Below are 19,734 nucleotides of genomic sequence, written 5' to 3'. Positions count from 1 at the left end.
TTCCCTACACCCAAGACACCTCCAGCTACTTTGTACACACTCCTAATCATCCAAAAGTAGCTCAGATTCTTGGTTTCAGGCAGTCAATAAAAGGTCTTAATTATCTAGCACCTCAAAATAATGAACACTTCTAACATTTAGAAGTAAAGTAACCTAAATGGAAGCTGGCAGGTGTTACATGGTGCCGTATGTCACGCTGGTGATAGCCCAGCTCTCTCCTGCTTAAGCTCATTGCTGTTCTCCATTTCTTCTAGAATCAGGTGCCAGGGCTAATTAAGTTGCCGATTAAAGCCCAAGGCACCACTAGGGGGCTAGCTGGTGAGCTGGCTGTTTAGAAAGCACAAAACAGTCCCTTCTATTTGATTTCCACAGACACTGGGATTAAATTAGTAAAGCAATCCAGTATTCCCTCCACATGATATATCCATTCATTCAACATTTTTAATGAGCACCTTAGGACACAGGACACATCAACCTCTCCCCTCAAGAAATTTACAATCCATTTGAGGAGATGATAGGAAATGAACTTATGGAAAGAATTAACATAAGATGGAGCAAGCATAGGAAGATCAGGAGAGGTGAGAGAGAGGTTCCTTGAGGTGGAACTGATCCAGGCAGCCTTCATGGAGGAGGCGGAGCCTATAAGCTCCTGGGAGGAACTAAGCAGGGAGCCTCTTGATCCTTCCACCCCTTGGTTAAACAAAGTAAAGTCTCAGTGACACTAAGGAGCAGGACACATCAGCCACTTGCCTAGGGATCTGTTAATTTCTGAAGTTACCCCAAAGTGGAAGAAAAAGTTATTGAGGACCCAGTCTCCTCACTGTACACAGGCCCCCTGGGACCAGGCTTGGGACTGACAGACAGATGAGCATTTCTTCAGGACACTGGCTCACTTGGAATAGTGGCTGTCAGTCACATTAAACCTAGTGCTCTTTTTATAACAAATCATTTGTAACTCTCCCTTTGTTATGCTCAAATGAAAACCAGAGGTAAAACAATCTGCCTATACAAAGAATTTCCCTTCTAAAATCCATAATTTCAGAAAAATTAATACATTCACTGCATTATATTCAAGAAACAAAGAAAAGCAGTTTTAAAGTAAAATAATAAGTGTGTCAATACCTGAAAAAAATGTGTACACAACTACAACTGGAAGATCTACTGAGTAGCTGGATGTCTGCACCTACATGCAGAATGACCATGAATGCAATAGATATAAATGCACACAGATACACACACGTTTTAAGGGCCACTCAACTACTGTGATTGGCATTGCCATTCATATTATTTTCCAGAATGGTGAACAACCCTCAGTAAAAATTCTGAACATTTACCACCTTCATTCAATCTTGCACTCCTGAGAAATTCAATGTATGTTAAAACTGTAAAAAAAAAAATCCTTTGTGTTTATATATAAAATGAAATTGGATGCTAGACCCAGATAATTATGAACAAGATTTTCACAGACATGAACATCCAGTGGGATGTTTGAAAGTCCAGCAACATAGTCCCTTGTGGTGTGGACTGTCCTGACCACTGTAGAACATCTGACATTTCTGCCCATGTCCACTAAGTATCAGTGGCACCACACATCCCCCATCATTGTGACGAATGCCTCCATAAATTTCCAAAAATGCCTCTTAGCAGGTGGAACCACCCTCTCTGGGAAGTCTAAATAACAGGGCAGGGGTGTATGTTGTTGTGGGGGAATCTTCCAAAAGCTAGAGGTAGGAGTTTTCTGCTCACCCTATTGCCCTCTGTGATGGTTAATTTTATGTGTCAACTTGACTGGGCCATGGGGTGCCCAGCTATCCGGCCAAACATTCTGCGTGTTTCTATGAGTGTATTTTGGGATGAGATTAACATTTAAATCAGCTGAGTAAAGCAGATTGCCCTCCCGAATGTGGGTAGGCCTCATCCAATCCATTGAAGCCCTGAATAGAGCAAAAAGCCTGACACTCCCTCAAGTAAGAGAGAATCCTGCTGTCTGACTGTCTTCAAATTGAAAAATTGACTTTTTCCTGTCTTAGACCTTGAACTGAAACATGGACTCTTCCTGGGCCTTGAGCCTGCTGGCATTCAGACTGGAACCACACCATCAGACTCCCAGGTCTCCAGCTTGCCAACACCCTGCACATATTGTCGCCCTCCATAATGACATGAACCAACTCCTTATAATAAATCTGTGTGTGTGTGTGTGTGTTTATGTGTGTGTGTGTATACAGACTATCTATATATTATCTATACTTTTCTGTATGCACATCCTATTGGTTCTGTTTCTCTGAAGAGCCTTAACTAATACACTCTCACACAAGTTTGAACCATGTCCTTGCCCTGCCCTGCCTCCTGCCTTCTGGTGCCCCATCCCAGAGTCCTGGGCTCTCACCATCATAGCCATAGTCCACGCTATGATACCCTGAAGCACTGTATTAGGAGGCTCCAACTTCAGCACACAGGACCCCACCCCACCCCAAACTCAGCATGAACCAGGCAGTGGCAAACAGGAAGGGGAGGGAAGGCCAACAAGGCACCCTTTAGAACTGACTGGCCCCTGGGGCTTTGGCCCCTTTTTCAGTACTTGCTTGGACATTCAGGCTTAGAGTGTCTTTTGAAACAGGGAGGACCTTTGGGGAAAGACATCGGTATTAGTAGTGCTTCCCCAGAAAGGTCAAGAGGGCCAGGGCCAAAGGCAGGGAAGTTTTACAAGGTAGGCAGATGTAGAGAACCCCCTTGAAACACCACCTGGGATGGAGAGAGTTTCTCAAAGGAGCACCCTCTCTCAATAAGCAGAGGAGATGGCAGTGTGCAACTGTGATTACTTCCCCTTCTGCGAGTGAATCCTGTGGTCAGGAAAGGACGCCTCAGAAAGAAACTGTAGGAAAGATATTTCATTTTATCAGATATTTGCTCACTCATTCAAAAATGCATTAAATGTCTACTGTATGCCAGGCATGCATTAAGTTCTGAGAATATAATGATGAGTAAGGTGTAGGCCTACACTTAAGGAGCTCACAGCCTGGCAGGAAGATAGGTAAAAAGGCAACTGTAAAATGATGGGATGTACACCAGGATAGGTAAACACAATTGCAGTGGGAGCACATGGCTGTGGCAGCTAACCCTCCCAAGGAGGTGGGGTCAGGGATGAGGAAGGCTCTCCAGAGGGACCACCAGAGGTCAAATGTTTTATTTATTGAAGTATAGTTGACATACAATATTACGTTAGCTTCAGGTATAAAACACAGTGATTCAATATTTTTATTTTTATTTTTTTTACATCTTTATTGGAGTATAATTGCCTTACAATGGTGTGTTAGTTTCTGCTTTATAACAAAGTGAATCAGTTATACATATACATATGTTCCCATATCTCTTCCCTCTTGAGTCTCCCTCCTTCCCACCCTCCCTATCCCACACCTCTAAGTGGTCACAGAGGACTGAGCTGATCTCCCTGTGCTATGTGGCTGCTTCCCACTAGCTATCTACTTACATTTGGTAGTGTATATATGTCCATGCCACTCTCTCGCTTTGTCACAGCTTACCCTTCCCCCTCCCCATATCCTCAAGTCCATTCTCTAGTAGGTCTGTGTCTTTATTCCTGTCTTACCCCTAGGGTCTTCATGACATTTTTTTTTTCTTAAATTCCATATATATGTGTTAGCATACGGCATTTGTCTTTCTCTTTCTGACTTACTTCACTCTGTATGACAGACTCTAGGTCCATCCACCTCATTACAAATAGCTCAATTTCGTTTCTTTTTATGGCTGAGTAATATTCCATTGTATATATGTGCCACATCTTCTTTATCCATTCATCCAATGATGGACACTTAGGTTGTTTCCAGCTCCTGGCTATTGTAAATAGAGCTGCAATGAACATTTTGGTACATGACTCTTTTTGAATTATGGTTTTCTCAGGGTATATGCCCAGTAGTGGGATTGCTGGGTCATATAGTCGTTCTATTTGTAGTTTTTTCAGGAACCTCCATACTGTTCTCCACAGTGGCTGTATCAATTCACATTCCCACCAACAGTGCACGAGGGTTCCCTTTTCTCCACACCCTCTCCAGCATTTATTGCTTCTAGATTTTTTGATGATGGCCATTCTGACTGGTGTGAGATGATAGCTCACTGTAGTTTTGATTTGCATTTCTCTAATGATTAATGATGTTGAGCATTCTTTCCTGTGTTTGTTGGCAGACTGTATATCTTCTTTGGAGAAATGTCTATTTAGGTCTTCTGCCCATTTTTGGATTGGGTTGTTTGTTTTTTTGTAGTTGAGCTGCATGAGCTGCTTATAAATTTTGGAGATTAATCCTTTGTCAGTTGCTTCATTTGCAAATATTTTCTCCCATTCTGAGGGTTGTCTTTTGGTCTTGTTTATGGTTTCCTTTGCTGTGCAAAAGCTTTGAAGTTTCATTAGGTCCCATTTGTTTATTTTTGTTTTTATTTCCATTTCTCTAGGAGGGGGGTCAAAAAGGATCTTGCTGTGATTTATGTCATAGAGTGTTCTGCCTATGTTTTCCTCTAAGACTTTGATAGTTTCTGGCCTTACGTTTAGGTCTTTAATCCATTTTGAGCTTACTTTTGTGCATGGTGTTAGGGAGTGTTCTAATCTCATACTTTTACATGTACCTGTCCAGTTTTCCCAGCACCACTTATTGAAGAGGCTGTCCTTTCTCCACTGTACATTCCTGCCTCCTTTATCAAAGCTGAGGTGACCATATGTGCATGGGTTTATCTCTGGGCTTTCTATCCTGTTCCATTGATCTATCTTTCTGTTTTTGTGCCAGTACCATACTGTCTTGATTACTGTAGCTTTGTAGTATAGTCTGAAGTCAGGGAGCCTGATTCCTCCAGCTCCGTTTTTCGTTCTCAAGATTGCTTTGGCTATTCGGGGTCTTTTGTGTTTCCATACAGATTGTGAATTTTTTTGTTCTAGTTCTGTGAAAAATGCCAGTGGTAGTTTGATAGGGATTGCATTGAATCTGTAGATTGCTTTGGGTAGTAGAGTCATTTTCACAATGTTGATTCTTCCAATCCAAGAACATGGTGTATCTCTCCATCTATTTGTATCATCTTTAATTTCTTTGATCAGTGTCGTATAATTTTCTGCATACAGGTCGTTTGTCTCCTTAGGTAGGTTTATTCCTAGATATTTTATTCTTTTTGTTGCAGTGGTAAATGGGAGTGTTTTCTTGATTTCACTTTCAGATTTTTCATCATTAGTGTATAGGAATGCCAGAGATTTCTGTGCATTAATTTTGTATCCTGCTACTTTACCAAATTCATTGATTAGCTGCAGTAGTTTTCTGGTAGCATCTTTAGGATTCTCTATGTATAGTATCATGTCATCTGCAAACAGTTACAGCTTTCCTTCTTCTTTTCCGATTTGGATTCCTTTTATTTCCTTTTCTTCTCTGATTGTTGTGGCTAAAACTTCCAAAACTATGTTGAATAAGAGTGGTGAGAGTGGGCAACCTTGTCTTGTTCCTGATCTTAGTGGAAATGCTTTCAGTTTTTCACCATTGAGGACGATGTTGGCTGTGGGTTTGTCACATGTGGCCTTTATTATGTTGAGGAAAGTTCCCTCTATGCCTACTTTCTGCAGGGTTTTTGTCATAAATGGGCATTGCATTTTGTCGAAAGCTTTCTCTGCATCTATTGAGATGATCATATGGTTTTTCTCCTTCAATTTGTTAATATGGTGTATCACGTTGATTGATTTGCATATATTGAAGATCCCTTGCATTCCTGGAATAAACCCCACTTGATCATGGTGTATGATCCTTTTCATGTGCTTTTGGATTCTGTTTGCTAGTATTTTGTTGAGGATTTTTGCATCTATGTTCATCAGTGATATTGGCCTGTAGTTTTCTTTCTTTGTGACATCCTTGTCTGGTTTTGGTATCAGGGTGATGGTGGCCTCATAGAATGAGTTTGGGAGTGTTCCTCCCTCTGCTATATTTTGGAAGAGTTTGAGAAGGATAGGTCTTAGCTCTTCTCTAAATGTTTGATAGAATTCGCCTGTGAAGCCATCTGGTCCTGGGCTTTTGTTTGTTGGAAGATTTTTACTCACAGTTTCAATTTCAGTGCTTGTGATTGGTCTATTCATATTTTCTATTTCTTCCTGATTCAGTCTTGGCAGGTTGTGCATTTCTAAGAATTTGCCCATTTCTTCCAGGTTGTCCATTTTATTGGCATAGAGTTGCTTGTAGTAATCTCTCATCATCTTTTGTATTTCTTCAGGGTCACTTGTTACTTCTTCTTTTTCATTTCTAATTCTATTGATTTGAGTCTTCTCCCTTTTTTTTCTTGATTTGTCTGGCTAATGGTTTATCAATTTTGCTTATCTTCTCAAAGAACCAGCTTTTAGTTTTATTGATCTTTGCTATTGTTTCCTTCATTTCTTTCCTTCATTACTTCATTTTTTGCGTATTCTGTTGTTTTTGGATGGAATGTCCTATAAATATCAATTAAGTCCATCTTGTTTAATGTATCATTTAAAGCTTGTGTTTCCTTATTTATTTTCATTTTGGATGATCTGTCCATTGGTGAAAGTGGTGTGTTGAAGTCCCCTACTATGAATGTGTTACTGTCAGTTTCCCCTTTTATGGCTGTTAGTATTTGCCTCATGTATTGAGGTGCTCCTATGTTGTGTGCATAAATATTTACAATTGTTGTATCTTCTTCTTGGATCGATCCCTTGATGATTATGTAGTGTCCTTCTTTGTCTGCTGTTAATAGTCTTTATTTTAAAGTCTATTTTGTCTGATATGAGAATTGCTACTCCAGCTTTCTTTTGGTTTCATTTGCATGGAATATCTTTTTCCATCCCCTTACTTTCAGTCTGTATGTGTCTCTAGGTCTGAAGTGGGTCTCTTGTAGACAGCATATATATGGGTCTTGTTTTTGTATCCATTCAGCCAATCTGTGTCTTTTGGTGGGAGCATTTAGTCCATTTACATTTAAGGTAATTATCGATATGTATGTTCCTATTCCCATTTTCTAAATTGTTTTGGGTTCGTTATTATAGGACTTTTCCTTCTCTTGTGTTTTTGTCTAGAGAAGTTCCTTTAGCATTTGTTGTAAAGCTGGTTTGGTGGTGCTGAACTCTCTCAGCTTTTGCTTGTCTGTAAAGGTTTTAATTTCTCCATCAAATCTGAATGAGATCCTTGCTGGGTAGAGTAATCTTGGTTGCAGGTTTTTCTCCTTCATCACTTTCAGTATGTCCTGCCACTCCCTTCTGGCTTGTAGAGTTTCTGCTGAGAGATCAGCTGTTAACCTTATGGGGATTCCCTTGTGTGTTATTTGTTGTTTTTCCCTTGCTGCTTTTAATATGCTTTCTTTGTATTTAGTTTTTGACAGTTTGATTAATATGTGTCTTGGCGTATTTCTCCTTGAATTTATCCTGTATGGGACTCTCTGTGCTTCCTGGACTTGATTAACGATTTCCTTTCCCATATTAGGGAAGTTTTCAACTATAATCTCTTCAAATATTTTCTCAGTCCCTTTCTTTTTCTCTTCTTCTTCTGGAACCCCTATAATTCGAATGTTGGTGCGTTTAATGTTGTCCCAGAGGTCTCTGAGACTGTCCTCAGTTCTTTTCATTCTTTTTTCTTTATTCTGCTCTGCAGTAGTTATTTCCACTATTTTATCTTCCAGGTCACTTATCCGTTCTTCTGCCTCATTTATTCTGCTATTGATCCCATCTAGAGTATTTTTCATTTCATTTATTGTGTTGTTCATCATTGTCTGTTTCATCTTTATTTCTTCTAGGTCCTTGTTAACTGCTTCTTGCATTTTGTCCATTCTATTTCCAAGATTTTGGATCATCTTTACTATCATTATTCTGAACTCTTTTTCAGGTAGACTGCCTATTTCCTCTTCATTTGTTAGGTCTGGTGGGTTTTTATCCTGCTCCTTCATCTGCTGTGTGTTTTTCTGTCTTCTCATTTTGCTTATCTTACTGTGATTGGGTTCACCTTTTTGCAGGCTGCAAGTTCGTAGCTCCCGTTGTTTTTGATGTCTGTCTCCAGTGGCTAAGGTTGGTTCAGTGCGTTGTGTAGGCTTCCTGGTGGAGGGGACTAGTGGCTGTGTTGTGGTGTATGAGGCTAGATCTTGTCTCTCTGGTGGGCAGGTCCACGTCTGGTGGTGTGTTTTGGGGTGTCTGTGGACTTATTATGATTTTAGGCAGCCTCTCTGCTAATGGGTGGGGTTGTGTTCCTGTCTTGCTAGTTGTTTGTCATAGGGTGTCCCGCACTGTAGCTTGCTGGTCGTTGGGTGAAGCTGGGTGCTGGTGTTGAGATGGAGATCTCTGGGAGATTTTCGCCATTTGATATTATGTGGAGCTGGGAGGTCTCTTGTGGACCAGTGTCCTGAAGTTGGCTCTCCCACCTCAGAGGTACAGCACTGACTCCTGGCTGTAGCAGCAAGAGCCCTTCATCCACACAGCTCAGAATAAAAGGGAGAAAAAGTAGAAAGAAAGAAAGAAAGAGAGAGAGAGAGAGGGAGGGAGGGAGGGAGGGAGGAAGGCGGGCGGGAAGGAAGGAAAGAAAGAACTAAAGAAGATAAAATAAAATAAAGTACGATAAAATAAAATAAAGTTATTAAAATAAAAAATAGGGCTTCCCTGGTGGCGCAGTGCTTGAGAGTCCGCCTGCCGATGCAGGAGACGTGGGTTCGTGCCCCGTTTCGGGAGGATCCCACATGCCGCGGAGCGGCTGGGCCCGTGAGCCATGGCCGCTGGGCCTGCGCGTCCGGAGCCTGTGCTCCGCAAATGGGAGAGGCCACGACAGTGAGAGGCCCGCATAACGCAAGAAAAAAAAAAAAAAAAATTATTAAGAAAAAAAAATGTTTAAAGGAAAAAAAAAAAGGACGGATAGAACCCTAGGACAAATGGTGGAAGCAAAGCTATACAGACAAAATCTCACACAGAAGCATACACATATACACTCACAAAAAGAGGAAAAGGGGAAAAAATCATAAATCTTTCTCTCAAAGTCCACCTCCTCAATTTGGGATGATTCGTTGTCTATTTATGTATTCAGCAGATGCAGCGTACATCAGGTTGATTGTGGAGCTTTAACCCACTGCTTCTGAGGCTGCTGGGAGAGATTTCCCTTTCTCTTCTTTGTTCTCACAGCTCCCAGGGCTCAGCTTTGGATTTGGCCCCGCCTCTGCGTGTAGGTCGCCGGAGGGCGTCTGTTCTTCGCTCAGACAGGACGGGGTTAAAGGAGCCACTGATTCGGGGTCTCCGGCTCACTCAGGTTGGGGGGAAGGAGGGGTACGGAGTGCAGGCGTGACGTTGCACCAGCCTGAGGTGCACCGTGCGTTCTCCCGGGGAAGTTGTCCCTGGATCCCGGGACCCTGGCAGTGGCGAGGTGCACAGGCTCCCCGGAAGGGGGATGTGGATAGTGACTTGTGCTCGCACACAGGCTTCTTGGTGGTGGCAGCAGAAGCCTTAGCGTCTCATGCCCGTCTCTGGGGTCCGTGCTTTTAGCCGCGGCTCGCGCCCGTCTCTGGAGCTCCTTTAAGCAGCGCTCTTAATCTCCTCTCCTCGCGCACCAGGAAACAAAGACGGAAGAAAAAGTCTTTTGCCTCTCCTGCAGGTGCATACTTTTCCCCGGACTCCCTCCCGGCTAGCCATGGTGCACTAACCCCCTGCAGGCTGTGTTCACGCCGCCAGCCCAAGTCCTTTCCCTGCGCTCCAACCGAAGCCCGAGCCTCAGCTCCCAGCCCCGCCCGCCCCGGCGGGTGAGCAGACAAGCCTCTCGGGCTGGTGAGTGCGGGTCAGCACAGATCCTCTGTGCGGGAATCTCTCCGCTTTGCCCTCCACACCCCTGTTGCTGGGCTCTCCTCCGCGGCTCCGAAGCTTTCCCCCTCCGTCACCTGCAGTCTCCACTCACGAAGGGGCTTCCTACTGTGTGGAAACCTTTCCTCCTTCACAGCTCCCTCCCACTGGTGCAGGGCCCGTCCCTATTCTTTGTCTCTGTTTATTCTTTTTTCTTTTGCCCTACCCAGGTACGTGGGGACTTTCTTGCCTTTTGGGATGTCTGAGGTCTTCTGCCAGCATTCAGTAGGTGTTCTGTAGGAGTTGTTCCATGTGTAGATGTATTTCTGGTGTATCTGTGGGGAGGAAAGTGATCTCCGCGTCTTACTCTTCCGCCATCTTCCCCTTGTCCCCTCAGTATTTTTATACATTATGAAATGATGACCACTATGAGTCTAGTTACCATCTATCACCTTACAAGTTATTACAATATTATTGGCTATGTTCCCTATGCTGTACAGAACATCCCCATGACTTATTTTGTAACTGTAAGTTTGTACCTCTTAATCCTCTTTACCTATTTTGCCCATCCTCCCACTCCCCTCTCCTCTCACAACCACTGGTTTGTTCTCTGTATCTGAGTCTATTTCTGTTTTGTTATGTTTGTTCTTTTCTTTTCTTTTTTTTTAAATTCCACATATAAGTGATATCGTATGGTATTTGTCTTTCTCTGTCAGACTTATTTCACTTAGCATAATTTTGAAGAATGAATTTAAGTTGGGCAGATAGAGAAGGGAAGAAGGACAAAACAGGCTAGAGATGAGCGGTGCTATGGCAGGGAAGGAGCAGGTACCTCCCAGAAGATGGAAGAAGGAATATAAGGCACAGTGTGGAATGGTGAGAGACAGGCCAGAGGGAATAGGCAGGGGTCAGATCATGGAGGGCCCTGTATGAACCATGCCAGCAAGTTTGTTTTTCACTTTGAAGGCAATAGGAAGCAACCGAAATATTTTAGCAAGGGAGTGACATCATCAGATTTGTATGATAAACATATCACTGGGACTGAAGAGTCAAATATAGGTGCATTAACTAGCAGACTGGGAACAGGAAGAGCATTAGGGAAAGTGCTGCAGTAGTCTGGTTGAGGCATGATGGGGACCCAAATTAAGGCACAGGGCAGGGAGGAAGGAAGGGGTATAAGGAATATCAAGTGGGGAAAGGATTCATGTACACACACACACGCACATACACACACACACACACACACACACACACACACATACACATGCAATTGACTGATAAAATATTTTTTAAAACCTTGCCATCACTAATGGCAATAAAAAGTAAAATGGTATGCTGTTTCTTTCCATCACCTTGATAAGGGTTTTTGTTTTGTTTGAGGGAATAAAGGAGCAGGAGACTGGGGAAAGTTTGGATGTGTTGAGTTTGAGGTCACTGTGGGCCTCCAGGTGGAGGCCATTGGTAGTTGGCCCTGTGGGTCTAGAGCTCAAAAGAGAAGCCTAGGCTACAGACAGAGTTTGGGAGTCCTCCATGGTAGGTGGTGGTCAGAAGCTTTGGAAGTAGGTGAAGTCACCAAGAGAGAGTCTATAGAGAGGTTGTAAGGCAAAACCCAGGAGAATACTGGCCATCGAGGTGAACAGAGGTTGAAGAGCAGTTGAAGGAGGCTGAGAAGGAATGGTCAGAGAAATAGGAGGAAAACTAGAAGAAAGTAATGTCATGGAAGCCAAGGGAGGAAGGAGTGACAAGAAGGAGGGAGTGATGAAGAGTGCCAAAGGTTGCAGAGAGGTCAAACAAGACTGACCTTTAGGCTGAAAAGTATGTATTGTATTTAGCAAACAAGTCATCAGTGACTTCTTTTATTTCACTTAATGTTCATTATTTATTTCATCCCTCTCCCCCATTTCCTTTGTATTAATTAACTCAAGTTGCTATTCAATTCTTCTATTTTCCTTGTTAGTTTGGGAGCTGTACTCTTCCATTCTACCAGCTGCCTCCTTTGTGTCACTCAGTCAGACCCATTATATGAAGATGTTTCCAACTATTTCCTCCAGATTCTCTATTCTCCTGCTGTTCTTCCTCCTCTGCAGGATGAAATCTTTAGAATGCGTTCACTTCCCACTCTCACACAGCAACATGAGACCTGTGGAAAACTTTTACTTCCCCTCTTTCTCCTTCAGTACTTTTAGTTCCAGGCTTTTTCCCTTGAAATATGTCTCTTCTATTTTGAGCACTTCTATTACACATTCCTAAATGGTCTTTTATTATCCATCCAAATATAACTAATTATATATTGTACAGATTCTTGCTCAACATTATTTGTTTTCTTTTCCATCCTCCCTCTATCCTGAAGCCTTTAAGCTGATTCATTTATTGTTTGGTTAGATCGTTTCTTAACATCTTTTTCTCTGATGAAAGATGTGGGTGACATGTCCTTTGAATCCTTGCATATCCTCAAATATATTCCTATCCCTCTGACAGGGGAGTAAGACCTTGCTACAGTATTCTCAGTATGCAGGGGTTTTTTTTTCTGGTAATCTTTACATGATTCACTCCAGTTTTCTCTGCCTCAAGTGTTATCGATAAGAAAGTTGATGCCCCCGTGATACTTCTTCCTCCGTAAGTAACTTGTACTTTCTTTCTGGAAGAGTATAGGTTTTCTTTTTATTCACAGACCAGTAATTTACCAAGCTATGACTCATTTGTCTTGCCCACAACTTACTGAAACCTTCCAATCAGCAGACTCAGTCCTTTAATTTAGCTTGGAAATTTTACTTCCTATTACTTAAGTACTGTCTCTTCTCCATCTACTTAATTTGTCTGCAGATCTTATCTTCTGGTTTCAGAAAGTCTTTTTGTACTCTACTGCAATCTTTACATCCTAATCTTATTTTTAAAGTTATCATTGTTCCTTACTGTTGGCTTGGTTTCATGTAAGCCTCTTCTAAGTATTGCTGGTCCCTCTTATGGTAGTCTTTTCTTATGTCTGCTCTCTGGCCTCCATTCCAGCCGCTAGGGTACCTTAAGAAGGAGCAGACCCACAAATGGTGGGTATTAGTCCCCTTATCAAGGCCACAGGAGGAGAACTCTCATTTCCCAGTTTTCTCACATCTCCTACTCTCAGGAACAAAGATAAACTCAGTGCACCTGTATGATTCCTCTCCCTCTCATCTAGCCAGGTCCCTTTGCCAGGATACCTACTGGTGCCAGATACTGGTGCCTTCTTATGAACACAGAAGAAGGGGCAATTTAGAGATCAGGTGCTTACATGCCCAGCTTTAAGAAAGCAGTATGATTCCATTCAAGAAGTCATCTCAAAGTAATATCTGAGATGGATCCAGAGTAGGAAGACCTGGGCCCTCTTTCCCCCTACAAACACACCAATTCAGCAGCAATTCATGGACAAATTCTCTCAGTGAGAAATCCAGAAACCAGCTGAAAGTCTCATGCACCCCAGGCAAACAGTAAGCCAGACTTGCTGAAGCTACTAGGGACACCCTTTTGCCAGAATTGCTACCCCCAGCACAGCTCTATATGATCAAGAAGAAAAACCTTAGCTCCCAGTTTCTCCTAGGAAGGAAAAGAGTTGTTTCACATGTCCAGTGCCCCAACTTTTCTGAGGGGGCTTCCCATAGAACTGGCTTCCGTCTTGCCAGTCTTGGAGCTCTGATGTATCCAGCACAGTCTAACCACACAGAGGAGAACAGAGACAGCCATGTGGACTGGTAGATACCATGGCTTCTCCCCTCTACTCATCACAGAGTGAACAAACAAAAGCCATAGCTGCCTGATTCTCCTTGGCAAGGGAGAGATTTCTTCAGGCTTCTAATACCACAACTTTCTGGGGGTTTCCTACAGGACCGGCTTCTGACTTGCTTGTCTTGGAATGTTGATGTGACCTGGCAAAATCTAGCCACCTGGGGGCTAGTGAGAACAGAGACAGAGATTTGGGCTGGCGGTCACCATAGTATCCTTTCATGTTTCAGCATAGAGCAAGCAGGTTTTTTTAAAAAACCCAGTTCCCAGATTCTCCCTGTGGAGGGAAGAAGTTGGACAGCGTGCCCAATGACCCTAGACATCTGGGAACTGCAAAGAACAAAAGAAATGGACTAGGTTAGCATGAAAGACTGAGAGGCCCTCAGAATTGCTGGCCAGGCTGATTGGTGAGAATCTCCTCCTGTACAAGGCCAGTCTGCTTTGTCTAGTGCACAGACACTAACACAGAAAGCCGAGGAAAAGTTGTGCCAAACAATGTAACAACATAAATCTCCAGAGAACTACCCTAATGAAATGGACTTATATGATCTGACAGAGAATTAAAAATAACTGTCATAAAGATACTCACTGGGGTCAAGAGAACAATGCATGAACAAAATTATAATTTTAACTAAGAGATAGAAAATGTTAAAAAAAAGGACCAAACAGGAATCATGGAGCTGAAGAACACAATAACTGAACTGAAAAATTTACTAGAGGAGCTCAGCAACTCACTAGATTAAATAGAAACAAGGATCAGTGAACTCAAAGACAAGTAATTGAAAATAATTCAGTCAGAAGAGCAAAAAGAAAATAAGAATGAAAAAGAGTGTAGAAAGCTTTAGGGACTTATGGGACATTATTAAATAGACCAATAGATGCATTGTGAGAATCCCAGAAGGATCAAAGAGAGAATGGACTAGAAAGTTTATTCAAAGAAACAATGGCTGAATACTTCCCAAATATGGGGAAGGAAATAGACATCCAGATCCAAGAAACCCAAAAAACATCAAATAAGGTGAACCAAAAAAAAAAAAAAAAACCACAAAACCCCACATTGAGGCACATTATAATCAAATTGTCAAAAGTCAAAGACAAAGAATTTTAAAAGCAGCGAGAGAAAATCAACTTGTCACATACAAGTGAGCCACCATAAAACAATCAGTGATTTCTCAGCAGAAACCTTGCAGGCCAAAAGGGAATGGTATGATATATTCATAGTGCTCAAAGGAAAAGACTGCCACCAAAAATACTACACCTGGCAAAAACTGTCCTTCAGAAATGAAGATAAGGGACTTCCCTGGAAGTCCAGTGGTTAAGACTCCACGCTTCCACTTCAGGGGGCGTGGGTTCGATCCCTGGTCGGGGAGCTAAGATCCTGCATGCCGTATGGTGCAGCAAATAAAGAAAGAAAGAAAGAATTTCCAGACAGACAAAAGCTGAGGGAGTTCATCACCACTAGACCTCCTAATAATAAATGCTAAAGGGAAGTTCTTCAAATTGAAATAAAAGGGTACTAAAAACAACACAATAGTATAAGAAAGCATGAAAATCTTGGTAAAGGTAAATATATACACAAATGCAGAGTTCTGTATTACTGTAATGGTGGTGGTTAAATCATTTTTAATTCTAGTATATAAGTTAAAAAATGAAAGTACTAAAAATAACTATAACTAAAAAATATGTTAAAAAAGATACAACATGAATACATGTAAATTGTGACAACAGTAACATAAGGAGCGTCAGGAGAAATTAAAGGTTGGAGTCTTTGTATGTGATTGAATTTAAGTTATCAGCTTAAAATAGATTGTTATAACTATGAGATATTTTATGTAAGCCTCAAAGTAACCATAGACACAAAAATACCTAAAGTTACACAAAAGAAAAAGGAATCAAGGCCTATCAATACAAAAATAAAAATCAACAAAATACAAAGTAAGACAGCAAGAGAGGAAAAAGACAGGCAAAAGAATTACAAGATTAACAGAAAGCAATTAACATAATGGTCATAGGAAATCCTTCCCTATAAATAATTACTTTAAATGTAAATGGATTAAACTCCTCAATCAAAAGACAAAGAGTGACTAGATGGATAAGAAAACAAGACCCAACTACATGCTGTCTACAAGAAACTCAGTTTAGATTAAGGGGATATGTAGCTGAAATTGAAGAGATTGAAAAAGATATTCCATACAAATGGTAACCAAAAGAGAGTAAAAGTGGCTAAGCTTCTATCAGACAAAATAAACTTTGAGGCAAAAATTGTTACAAGAGACAAATAAGTATATAAGATAAAAGTGTCAATCTACCAGGAAGATATAACAATATATATACGTATATACGCACCCAACGTCAGAGCACTTCAACATATAAGTAAACATCAACAGAACTGAAGGAGAAAATAGGAAGCAATAGAAAAACAGTAGAATATTTCAGTATGTCACTTTCAATAATGGATAGAACATTCAGACAGAAGATTGATAGGAAAACATGGGACCTGAATAACACTATAGATCAAATGACCCTAACAGATATACACAGAACATTCTGCCCAACAGCAGAACACACATTCTTCTCAAGTACACATTGAACTTTCTCCAGGGTAGATCACATGTTAGGTCACAAAACAAGTCTTAACAAATTTGAGATAATTATCTTTTCTGACCACAATGGAATTAAACTAGAAATCAATACCAGAAGGAAAACTGGAAAATTCACAAATGTCTGTAAATTAAACAACACACTCTTAAACAACAATTAGCTCAAAGAAGAGATCAAAAAGAAAATTAGAAAACTACCTCAAGACAAACAAAAACAAAATACAACATACCGAAACATACGGGATGTAGCAAAAAAAATACTAAGAGGAAATTTTATTGAGATAAATGCCTACACTATAAATGAAGGAAGATATCAAATAAAAACCTAACTTTACACCTCAAGAAAAACAAAGAACAAACTAAGGCCAAAGTTAGTCAAAGAATGGAAATAAAGATTAGAGCAGAAATAAATAGAGTATAGAAAATCAACAGGAAAAGACAACAAAACTAAGAACTGGTTCTTTGAAAAGATAAACGAAAATGATAAACCCTAAGCTAGACTAAGAACAAAAGAGAGAAGACTCAAATAAATAAAATCAGTAATGAAAGAGGAGACATTACCACCCATGCCACAGAAATAACAGGATCAAAAGAGACTACTATGAATAATCATACACCAACAAATTGGATGACCTAGAAGAAATTGGTAAGTTTCTAGAAACATACACTCATGTATGTTTCATGAGACTGAATCATGAAGGCAAGAATCAAGACTGAATCATGAAGACATAGAAAATATGAATAGACCTGTAACTCGTATAGCGATTGAATGAGTAATCAAAAACCTCCCCAAAAAGTAAAGCCTAGGACCAGATGGCTTCACTGGTGAATTCTACCAAACACTTAAAGTAGTATTAATGCCAATCCTTCTCAAAGTCTTCCAAAAGATTTAAAAGGAGGGAGCACTTCCACACTCATTTTATGAGGCCACCGTTACACTGATAACAAAGGCAGATAAAGACACTGGAAAAAAAAAAAAAACCCTGCAGGTTAACATCCATGATAAATATAGATGTAAGAATCCTCAACAAAATACTAGCAAATTGAATCCAGCAGCACATTAAAAGAATCATACACCATAACCAAATGGAATTTATCTCTGGGTTGCTAAAATCTTTCAACAGATGGAAATTAATTAATGTGTGCCACCACATAACAGAATAAAGGAAAAAAATCTCATGATTGTTGCAATAGATACAGAATAATATTTGACAGATTCAACATTCTTTCATGATAATAACCCCTCAACAAACTAAGAACAGCATAAAAGTACCTCCATATAATAAAGGTCATATATGAGAAGCCCACAGCTAGCATCATACTCAATAGTGAAGAACTAAAGCTTTTCCTCTAAGATCAGAAACAAGGTAAGGATGCCTACATTCACCACTTTTCGTCAACATAGTACTGGAAGTCCTACCAGAGCAAATAGGTAAGAAAAGAAACAAAAGACATCCAAACTGGAAGGAAAGAAATAAAGTTGTCCTTGTTTGCAGAAAACACAATTTTATAAATAGAAAACCCTAAAGACTCCATTAGAAACTGTTAGAATAAACAAATTCAGTAAAGATACAAAAATCAGTTGTGTTTCTATACACGAACAGCAAACTATCTGAAAAGGAAATTAAGAGAACAGTCCCTTTACAATAGCACAAAATAATAAAATACTTAGGAATAAATTTAACTAAGGAAGTAAAAGACTTACATGCTGAAAACTACAAAACTGGTGAAAGAAATCAAAGAAAATATACACAAATGGAAAGACAGTTTGTGATCATGGATTAGAAGACTTAATATTGTTAAAATGTCCATAGTACCCAAAGTTATCTACAGATTCAATCCCTATCAAAATCCCAATGGCAGTTTTTTACAGAAATAGGATAAACAATTCTAAAATTCATATGGACCCACAAAAGACCATGAATAGCCAAATCAATCTTGAGAAAGAAGCACAAAGCTGGAGGCATCACACTTCCTGATTTCAACATATATTACAAAACTATAGTAGTCAAAACAGTATGGTACTGGCATGAAGACAGAAGTATAGACAATGAACCAGAATAGAGATCCCGGAAATAAATTCATGCACATACAATCAATTGATCTTTGACAAGTGTGCTGAGAAATACACAAAGGGAAAATGATAGTCTCTTCAACAAATGGTGTTGAGAAAACTGGATATATATATAAAAAAGAATGAAATTGGACCCTTATATCATATACAAAACCAACTCAAAATGGATTAAAGACTTAAATGTAAGACCTGAAACTCTGTAACTTCTAGAGGAAAACAGTGGAAATTCTTCATGACATTGCTCTTGGTAATGATTTCATGGATCTAACACAAAAAGCACAGGCAATAGACAAGTGAGACTGCATCCAACTAAAAAGCTTCTGCACAGCAAAAGAAACAATCAACAGAGTAAAAAGGCAACATATGGAATGGGAAAAAATATTTGCAAACCATATGTCTGATAAGGGGTTAATCTCCAAACTATATAAGGAACTCCTACAACTCCATAGCACAAAAACTAATAACCCATTTAAAGAAATGGGCTAACTACTTAAATAGACATTTCTCCAAATAATACAAACAGATGTCCAACAGGTACATGAAAAACTGCTCAGCATCACTAATCATCATGAAAATGCAAATCTAAACCATAATGAGATATCATTTCACACTGGCTATCATCAAAAAACCAAAAGTCAGCAGTGTTGGTGAGAATGTAGAGAAACTGAAACCTTTGTACACTGTTGGTAGGATTGTAAAATGGTACAGCTGCTATGGTACAGTATGAAGTTTCCTCAAAAAGTTAAAAATAGGACTATCACATGATCCAGCAATCCCACTCTTGAGTATTCACCCAAAAGAACTGAAATCAGGATCTCAAGGAGATTTCTGCACTTCTGTGTCCATTGTAGCATTATTCACCATAGCCAAGATGTGGAAACAACCTAAATGTCCATCAACAGATGAATGGATAAAGAAAATGTTGTATATACGTACAGTGGAGCATTATACAGCCTTTAAAAAAGAAAGAAATTCTGCAATGTGAGACAACATGCATGAGCCTTGAGGACATTATGCTAAAAAGGCATTATGAAAAAAGTCATCATGAAAGACAAATACTGTAATGATTTCATTTATGTGAGGTATCTAAAATAGTCAAGTTCATAGAATCAAAGAGTGAAATGGTGGTTGCCAGAGACTGGGGATGAGTGGGGGAAGATGAAATAGAGAGTTACTAATCAAAGGATATAATATTTTAGTTAAGCAACATGAATACATCCTAGAGATATGCTGTACAACATTGTACCTATAGTCAGCAATACTGTATCATATACTTAAAACTTTGTAAAGCAGGTAGAGCTCATGTTAAGTGTTTTTACCATAACATGTTTTAAAAAGAAAGAAGGTAAAATGACACACAAGAATAATTCATTCCTAATTGTTTTGTAAGATCGTGAAAAAAAGAATGAGAGAGAGAGAGAAGGATAGGAGAGATAAAGCCCAGTATCACAGCTGTGCACATCTCTTAAAAAAAAGAAAAAGAAGTCATCACAGTCAGGGTCTGTAGCCCGATCTGC

The sequence above is a fragment of the Lipotes vexillifer genome, unplaced genomic scaffold, assembly GCF_000442215.2.
Source record: "Lipotes vexillifer unplaced genomic scaffold, Lipotes_vexillifer_v1.1 scaffold24, whole genome shotgun sequence".
Lineage (NCBI taxonomy): Eukaryota > Metazoa > Chordata > Mammalia > Artiodactyla > Lipotidae > Lipotes > Lipotes vexillifer.
Note: the sequence above shows the minus strand (reverse complement) of the source record.